We start from the raw sequence: 9,474 nt of genomic DNA on the forward strand, positions 1-9,474 counted from the left end.
GAAGCGGTTCAGAAAGGTCCGAGGACAGCAGCGAAAGTTCACAGCAGCGGGCTAATGCGAAATACGGTTCGCAACCACCCGAATACTTGACGTCGGACGCGGAAGTCTCAAAGTGGATACTGGAAGCTGAACAGGTAGACAGACAGCTAGCCGCAGCTGAACGGGCGAAGAAACGGCGAATTAGGGCTGAACAGCTTAACGAGTTGCGGCCTTCCCCCGTCAAGCAGCCAGATCCAGATGTCCACCCACTTTGCCACCAAGGATGTAAATACAGGTTACCGTCGACTGACCCGATTGCCGTACCAACGATCGCATACGACCCAAAGGATAAGATATGGCTAAACCAAGAGCTGAGACGCCAACGGGGCTGCTTGGTGAAAAAGGCCGGCAACAAGGCCCCCAAGAAGAACATCAAAGCTCTATGTGAAATGGTCGATGCCGGTTTCGACGTACCTCTTTTCAATGACTTGGATGACGATTCGGACAGCGAAATCGAAAAGCTGCAGCAGTGTCCAATTTGCAGTAACTCGCCCGAGATTATCACGGGGGAGATCGAAATCACTGACAACCAGGTGATCAAGGTCGCGGTCGACCAGAAGATCGATGTCACGGGTGATCCAGCGATCGAGGTTGCAGAGGACGTGTTGGCGAAAATTACACAGACTGATTCCGCTCCATTTTCCTGCAGCACAACGATGAACAAAATAAAATCGTATGTTCAATATATTTAAAATTTAGAGGCACAATTGTTTAATATTGCTACACGTCTAGTTGTTATTCATTCATACATCTGTTTTTATTAATTAATATAGGTATTTTTTATTTTTGTTTTATGTTTTAAATTCATATGATAATTGAATAAGTGATAGCACAATAGTAAATTTGTTTAAAAAAACGTGCACTTTCAAATTGACCAATCAAAAATTACCTGTCGTGTAGCAATATATAGGTATGGGTATAATAGGTATAGCTATAGGTAGTATATTAATATGCCATCGGTCAGTGCGCGAGCTCGACAACGGCGGTAACTGATGCCCTGTGCCATAATTGTTTAATTATTATTTATAACACATTTTTGTTTGTGATTTCTTTCATTTTATTTGAATTTGACAACAGTTGCTGTGGCATAAAATTAAATATATCTGAAAGTGCACGTGAATTTCCATTAGGAATCTTTACTCAGCTTTGGACAGACGAAATTTTTGAAATACTTATTGAATCAACAAACAAATATGGTGAAAATATGTGTAGGAGTTGTCGACCTCATAGAAAAGGTGCACGAGGTTCCACGTTCAAACCAGTAGATTTAGACGAAATAAAAGGCTTTCTTGGCGTTTGTCTTCTTGGAGGTGCAGTTAAGTTCTCTGTCATTCGAGATATGTTTTCACAAAATCCATTATATTACCATCCAATTTTTAGTCACGTTATGTCTGGTAGAAGATTTGATCAAATACTCAAATGCTTCAGTTCCGAATATACTGATCGTCCTAAAAATAGATAGCGTAAAGGTATTGTTGTATACTTGTTGACTCGTATAATATTTGAGTACACAGGCATTATGTTCATTGGGTAATATTATGACCCTTGACATTTCGTTTTTCGTTTGAAATCGAAATGATGGGGTCAGACTGTGCGAGGTTGGGAGATAAAAATATACACTAAACACAATAAAAGTAGGTATACTTTGTGTAGCATATGGTAGATATTATTATAATAACGTATACGCATTCAACGGTTACTTATTGTGTAGGTTTACCTATAGTATCACTTGTTGCAGGATCTTGCGGGACACCAGTACCTACGCCCGGAATACACTTGTTTAAAATGGATTATAAATTCACAGGGGAGACATTTATACTTTTTTAATGTTCGGAGTGTTCGGACCTACGTTTTAAAAGACACTGTATATCCATCACAATAGTGCTCAGTGCATTTTATTGTAAGTAAAGGTACAATGAAGCAGTTCGAAGGTACTTATAATAATACCGAAATCAATGCGTTTTGCTGGTACGACCTAAAAGTGTATAATATTGACTTACTACGTGTATATGTGTGTGTGTGTGTGTTTATTTGCACATATACCTACAAATGATATACATTCTCACACTTTGCTTGTGTTGTTCGTCTGCAGTGTGTATTAACTATATTATTCCTGTGCGTGATGGTATTTAGAAAAATTTAATAAAAAAATCTCTCTCGGTCGCAAATATAGGTACATAATATACTATTACAATAATATATAATATTGTCATAGTCGTCGCGTCACACTGTCGAAGTTGTGTTGACGGGTCGGGGGCAACGGTGTAAAAGTACACCGGTATTTCCGCCGTTTCCGGTACCTACATATTTTTTTAGTACAATAATAATATGACTTTGTACCTCGTACATCGTGTACATTGTAACGTATGTGTGAGCATAAATGCGTAGTTGTCAATTCTTACTTCTTAGCTGATATATACATATAGGTACATATAATTAGTTACCTTTACACTCCGTTACAGGTTGAACATTTCTCAATTTTATTTATTCTTACTCGCTAAATGGTAAATAGGTACAATAATAATTTTCAATAAATATCAGGTAATCAATAATCATAATTCCCTATAACAATTTAATTGTCATACAATATGAATAGATTGATAATGATATATCAATATTTCCCATAGATTGAATTTTTAAATAAATGATTTTAATAAAAAGTATATAATGTTAGGCTATAACCACATGCAGGACTTAAGTTTTAGCAACATAACCGCACTTTTAGAGAACAAAAGTACCTAGTATATTATGCAACTCATTTTTTGAAACTATGTATATATTTTAAATACATTTTTTATTACTTTCAGTGTCAACTGGGCATCTCTTTTTTAATAAATACATTTTAAAAAACCTTACACCTAACGTACTCATGTGTAAACGTATAGAAGTGTGTATAACGTTGTGTATAGCTTTTACGAATATTGTTGACAGAGGAGAATATTAATATTTTAATCTTTCACGCAACATAATATAATGTAAATATTGTTTAATTTATTTATGATTATTGAAATGTTATAATGATACAGTAGCGGAGACGTTGCAATGCAAATTAGGAAAGCGCTCATAAATGATATCGACGATATTATGTTATTACGGCGACGAGCGGAGTGTGAGAATATTATAATAGTTATAAATATATCCGCGGTCAAAAAGTAAGGTGTACAATTATTATTACAATTTATAAAAGTAATTTCAAACTAAATAATAATGAAAATAATATTATATTTGTTTGCATTGTTATTGTCCAACCTAACTATCAAATACAATACAATAATAATTACTTCATTACTTATTGGCTTTTATACTTTGTATAACTATAGGTATACACTACCTACCTAACTACTATCTATTACGTCTATTATAGGGGGTATTGGAAATTTCAAAAAATGGTAAGTGTCCGTCAATGTGTTAAATCAGCCGACTCTGCCATTAGGTGAAAATGTTTTAAAATTTTGGGACACTCATGGGCCTATTTACCCTTATTTGAAAAAAATTGTTAACCCCTATTTATCAATGGTAGCGACATCAGTTCCTTCGGAACGCTTATTTTCAAAAGCTGGGCAGGTAATGACTGATAGTCGTAATCGTTTGACGGGTGAACATCTAAACAAGCTTCTGTTCCTAGGATCTCTTTCAGAAAGTGATTGGAATTTAGATTAGTATAATGTAATTATCTGTACAGCCTTTTGTAAATATTTATAATGTAATTATCTGTATATTATTTGTAAATATGTTTGTTATTAACTTAAATTAGCATTTTAAAAATTGTATATTTTCAAATGTATCAATAATAATTATGTATTGTTAATAACAATGAATTCTTAAAAATATTTGTATAAAATATGTATGTATATTTTATATCAATAAATAAAATAGTATTTGATAATATGAATTTGAAAGGAATAAAGGATACGCCTTAATTCTTTTTACTCAGTTCATTGAAAACATTTTTAAAAAAAAATCGATTCATTTTGGCCGATTTTTTAATTTCGATTTAAATCGATTCACCGACGTGAATCGCCCATCACTAGTTGGACGGCACCTCGGCACTGGTTTTGTACCGTGGAACGGCGGTCTCGCAGATGATCCGCGATCGGACGACGCTTATAGCCGTGAAGCAGCGTTGTCGTCGTCGAGTAGTCCGGGTACTTCTGCTGTCTTGAACTCGTATAGAAGTCGTTGAATGTTGACAGTTTGAAGGCTTGAAGCAGACTGACTAAATTGTCGAAAGTGTCCGGTATTTATATCCTCTTCGGCAATCTAGTCCAGTGCTGATTGGTCTACGGGATCTCGTTTTGACAGATGAAAATCACATCGTTGTTCGGACATTTCTGTTTACAATGTGTGATCTTCATTTGTCACTTTGGCTTACTTTCCCTATCATCTTTATTTGTTGGTCTTGAAAAAGACCTTTTTTGATGTTGTGTGTTTGTTCCGTAACACCATGTAACCGTGTGTTTTATTTTATTAAAGAAATAACCCTCGGCCACTTGGCCATAACTTGGCAACTATGGCAAACATATTTCCCTTAGATAATATTTTTTGGAGGTCCGTGATAATGTGCGGTCGCTAGGCATTATCGGATGCCTTGGCTATATCAAGACAAACCATTCCCAAAGTTTGTTTATTCTGCATGGTATTTTCAATTTCATATTGGATTTTCATTAATGAGAGGTGTGTACCGCGATGGTACCTGAAACCGTTTTGGTCTGGGCTTAAGAGTGGCTTAACCGTGTGTTTGCGTTAATATTTTTTCATAAAAGTTACAGTGAAACCTCCACAAACGGACACCTAATTGCGTACAATATCTTGGGAATTACTCTTCAATGTAAATACTTCTAAACAGCAGACAAATAGAGCAATGTACATAAAATTTAGTTTGCGAAATTTCAAAAAAATATATTATAAAAAATAATAATAGTTTACACACAAAATCTAAGGGAATAATTAAATATGACAATATTATGCTCGATGATTTCAAACAATATATAAATAAAAAATATTAATTATAATAGCATTTTAAATTACCTAATAAATAAATAATAATATGTTTACGATGGATGAGAAAAATAAAATAAAATAATATATAATTCAATACTTGAAGGTATAAATAATTAACTAAATATATCTCTATCTATGGTACAAAAATACTAATAAGTTAACATTTTCTGTTATAAGCAGTTTCTTTTAGGTGTGACCACATTTCCAGCTGAAGAGAAACAACGTTCCGGTGATAACCGACGTTACTGGTATACATAATTACCCTTAATTATCTTTTTGCTTTTTGAGCAATTAAAAAATATTTCTTTTCACGATATTTCCACCATTGAAGTGGGCTTAAATCATATCAGAGAGTGGCTCTCCTAAATAATTCTGATACTGCCCCAACACTTTATTTTATCATTTTCTTCATGACAATAAAAAAATTTATCATAGTTGTATTTTATTTTTAAATGTTTTTCAATTAGTTTGAACATAAGTGGTCTATCCATCGATACTGGCGAATATTTTTCACTCGAAAGAACAGTCGACTTTGTAATGGTTTCAGTAAAACAATTAACGTTTGTATATTCATCCACTCACATTCTACTATTTTCAATTTTTTTACCATTGTCGATTTTGTTACTGTATGATCAGCTATGAACTGCGCAGTCCAAACCTTGAGGATTCCCTCTACGTGTATAGGGTCAGCCTTGAGGCCCATGTCGGCCTGCACAGTCAAAAACTCTTTTCGAAATTCCAAAAGGAAAAACTGCGCGGGCCGGATTGTACAGTTCAGAGTTGTTCGTGTTGTGGCACACTTGTGGTCTGCCTTGAGGATTAGTGCGATATCATTATTATTATTTTGTTATAATTCATATTGTTGTCACTTATTATTTAACGTAATCATTTTGTTTGTTTTTTTTATTTTGCTATAAGCCTACAAAAGTACTTTTTTTTTTTAATTTACTTCCTTTGAACTAACTTTAAAAATGAGCCGCAAATTCACAGAAGAGTTTATAAAGTTGTATGAAAGCGAGGCTTGTCTTAGAAAATGTAAAATCAAAAATTATCATGACAGGAATAAAAAAGATACGGCGCATGGGAAACTGGTAAACGAACAACAAGAAATCGAATCAAAATGCCACAAAAGACACTGTACTACAAAAAAATTAACAACCTCAGAATCGCTTACCGAAAAGAGAACAAAAAAATAAAACAACCCATTAAGTCTGGTGCGTCGGCCGACACTGTATACAAACCAAAACTTTGGTACTTTTCATTGTTGAGGTAAATAAGTCATTTTTCTTTTACAAAATTAATTGTTGTATTTTGCAGTTTATTTTACCACTATTTACAGTCTTGTAGAGTATTCGAATACAAGTATTTGAATACTAGTATTCAAACACGAAGTATTCATATGGTATTTTAAATACAATTTTTAAATGTATGTTTTAAGTTTGATATTGCTAGGTAACTTATACTTATAGTATATAAATTTAGGGCTCGGAAGTTGTTGCATTTGCATGATTTTTTTGAACCATTAGATTTATTACTAAGTGAGCTAGACATTTATTCCAAGACACTACGAAAAACATATCAAAAGTTTAGTGCATTTTTTTGCATATTTAGTGATTTTTAGATTTTAGAACATATTTCTTAATTTTACAATTTTTTAGAGCATATTTTATAATTTATGGAGATTCAGTATTTAAAATTTGTAAACAAAATAATAAATACATTCATATTGAGAGACCTTTACTAGGTATTCTTGTATTTTATTTTTCAAATTTCCATTTGACATTAAAAACAATGTTTTTCCCCTATTGAATAATAATATAATATATTTATAAATTACAACTGCAGCTAACTTTATCTAAAATAGAAACAGTTGCCATCGAAATATGACGATTTTCTATAAATACTTTTTAGGAAAATTTAAATTTAAAAAAAAATACTTTAGTCTACAAATACTTTGTGAGTAGTCGTAAATAATAATAGTATTTTAAAAGTATTTTTAATACCTTTTTATTGGAATACTAGTATTAGCATTAGTATCTTAATATTTTTTCAAAAGTATTTTTACAAAACTGACTACCTATTTATCATTGCGTTAGTAAATTTTTGATTTAGTTTTCTGGGTGACCAAGATATGCCAAGAACTTCCCATTCCAGTTTAGGAAACGATTTTGATAGTGACAACAGTGTTTTTAAAAACGTGAAAATATCACGTCTGATTAAGCAAAAAGCGTATTCCAAAAAAAAAAACATAAAAAAAAATGTAGATCCAAGAACTCTGTTTAATAACTCTGCCTTTAGCTCGAAAAATTCAAAAGCCCTTGTAACTATGCAGCTTTTGAATACCGAAAAAAACCATGGACACAAGGCGAGAAAAATGTCACATCTATATCTATATATTTTAAATCCCCATCAACATATTGGTTTATGAGAAGAAACAAAATAGTTCTACCAGGTGTGACTACCATATAACGATGGATAAAGTCGTTAATGTATTTGCCAGGGTTTGTAACAGAATATAATTCTCAATTGACATTAATGACAAAAGTAATGACTGAACAAGAAAAAAAATGTGTTGGGTTAATTGATGAAATGTCAATAAAAATGTGTCCAGAGTATAATAAATCATTAGATTTCATTGAAGGTTATGAAGATCTAGGGCATTTAGGTAGATCAGGGAAGTCTGCAAAACTTGTTCTTGTAGTGATGATCCGTGGACTTTACAACAAATGGAAACTACCTTTTGCTTACTTCATTAGTAGTGTTTTGGAGTCACTGGTGATCAAATAGCCAACATTGTAAAAAGTAGCATAGAAAAACTGTACGAAATTGGATTTTCGCCAAGTATAATTACGTGTGATCAAGGAACAAATAACCGCAAAATGTTTTTCTTACTTGGCGGAACTCCTGAAAATCCGTTTGCATTGATAAACTGCAAAAAAAATTTTTTAATGTATGATATTCCTTATTTGATGAAAAGCATTAGAAATAATCTGCTTACAGGAAATATTATAATAACAGCAAATAACGGAGAGAAAAAAATATGTTTCAATGATTTCCGTGAAACATATAAAATTGACTCATGTAGCAAAACCACAAAAGCAATGTGTAAAATTGATCAACGGCATTTGAATCCGAATCCATGGCAGAAAATGAGTTGTAAACTACCTTTACAAGTTTTCAGCAATACTGTGAGTGCGGCAATTAAAACTGCCATGGAAACAGGTGAATTAGTTTCTCACACAGCACAAGATACAACAAATTTTTTCCTTCAGTTAAACAATCAATTTGATGTCCTAAACAGTAAACATTTAAAAGACAAAAATCCATATAGAAAACCACTCAGTGAAAAAAATGTAAAAGGTTTTACAGTTACTTATGAAGCATTGGACACTTTTAAAAATATTAGAAAACAGAGTTTTAAAAATCAGTCAAATACCAAAAACAAAACCATGCTTCACTGGATTTGTTTGGTCTTTGAATGCAGTTTTGGAACTTTACAAACATGAACAAAATACAAGTCCATCACCAACAAAATACTTCCTATTGACTAATAGACTGTGTCAAGATGCACTGGAAAATCAATTTTCTATTTTCAGACAGCGCTGTGGATACAAAAGAAATCCAACTTGCAAATCATTCAGATATGGTTATGCAAGCATTTGTTCTTTTAGTCTTTTAAATTGTGCATCTGAAAAATCAAATTGTGAGGATGACAAAGACAATTTTTTAACACCAGAAGTATTAAGTGACTAACAGATTGATGATACACCGAGGGATAAAGATGTGGATATTCCAAAAACTACTTCCATAGCCTCTTCCAGTGATTCAGACGATACATATAATTGTACAGAAAATGAATCAATACCTATGTCTTCTTTGTCATTAGAAAAATGTTCCTTAGAATATTATGCAGGATATTTAGCTATGAAATGTGTCAAAAAAATTGAATGCAATAAATGCTATAACCAATTAATCGATACAAATAAAAGCCTCGTTGACAAAGATCAATTGTTTACTCTACACAAGACATTTGATCAATCATATTGAATGGACATCTACAGATGTAGGTTTAAACTCGCCTACTAAAGAATTAGAATATTTTGTACAAGAAAGTCTGATGATCTTTCAAAACTACTACGAAGGTATAAAATGGAAAAAAACTTCGGTATCTATATAAGTAAACATGGCTAACAAAAAATAAAAACAGTTTATTAGAAAATATATGTCAAAAAGAAAAAAAATTTATCTTAAATAATTTATTTTCAATTAGAATTTATAAAGAATGCAAATGGTTTATGGATAATTTAAAAAAAATATAAATAAAGGAAAACAAATCTAAATTCAACATAAGTAAAGATTTTTCAATTGTTGTACATATATTTTTTAAATTCAAACATTATATTGGTATATTTCATTGAAAATATTATTATTACT

At 32.0% G+C, this 9,474-nt stretch overlaps 1 pseudogene; it reads left to right on the forward strand.

The window, feature by feature from the left end:
* The first annotated feature begins 6,011 nt into the window (after nt 1-6,011).
* On the forward strand, nt 6,012-7,827 carry LOC111028164 (annotated as a pseudogene).
* Nucleotides 7,828-9,474: the final 1,647 nt, after the last annotated feature.

The sequence above is a fragment of the Myzus persicae genome, unplaced genomic scaffold (genome assembly GCF_001856785.1).
Source record: "Myzus persicae strain clone G006 unplaced genomic scaffold, MPER_G0061.0, whole genome shotgun sequence".
In the NCBI taxonomy this organism is placed as follows: Eukaryota; Metazoa; Arthropoda; class Insecta; order Hemiptera; family Aphididae; genus Myzus; species Myzus persicae.